The sequence below is a fragment of the Cynara cardunculus genome (genome assembly GCF_001531365.2).
Source record: "Cynara cardunculus var. scolymus isolate 2C chromosome LG 2, CcrdV1, whole genome shotgun sequence".
NCBI classification, from domain to species: domain Eukaryota; kingdom Viridiplantae; phylum Streptophyta; class Magnoliopsida; order Asterales; family Asteraceae; genus Cynara; species Cynara cardunculus.
Genome location: NC_037529.1, coordinates 62,180,486 through 62,181,304, shown reverse-complemented (window position 1 = coordinate 62,181,304; position 819 = coordinate 62,180,486).

Sequence of the window (819 nt, the reverse complement as noted above, 5' to 3'; positions counted from 1 at the left end):
TAGGAGTAGGTAGCTAGGTTTAGGAGTTAGGGTTAGGAGTAGGTAGCTAGGTTTAGGAGATAGGGTTAGGGTAGGTAGCTAGGTTTAGGAGATAGGGTAGGTAGCTAGGTTTAGGAGATAGGGGTAGGACTAGGTAGCTAGGTTTAGGAGATAGGGGTAGGAATAGGTAGCTAGGTTTAGGAATTAGGGTTAGGGTTAGGGTAGGTAGCTAGGTTTAGGAGATAGGGTTAGGGTTAGGGTAGGTAGCTAGGTTTAGGGGCAGGGTAGGAGTAGGTAGCTAAGGAGCAGGATATGGGTAGGTACGGTTTAGGAGTATGAGGAGGGGTAGGGGTAGGAGTAGCTGGGTTTAGGAGGTAGGTAGGTAGGAGATCACCCCTAGATAGGTTAGTTAAGTTTAAGGGGTATTGGTAGAGGGATAGTACGGTTTAGGAGTAGATAGGGCAAGGTAGGTAGTTAAGAGGGGCGGTTTAGGAGTAAGGGTAGGGTAGGAGTAGGTAGACGTAGGTAGACAGTAGGAGCTAGGTTTAGGGGCAGGGTAGAGTAGGTAGCTAGGAGGTTAGGGGTAGGGAGTAGCTAGGTTTAGGTGGGTAGGTAGGAGACCCGAGGAGGCGGTTTAGGAGGTTAGGGGTAGGGGTAGGGGTAGGGGTAGGGGTAGGGGGACGGTAGCTATTCCTAACCCTACCCTAAACCCTAACTAACCTACCTACCTACTCCTCCTCCTATACCGCCCCTAACCTACCTACCTACTCCTCCTCCTAAACCCCTCCCTAACCTACCTACCTACCTACCTACTCCTCCTCCTAACCCGCCCCTAACCTA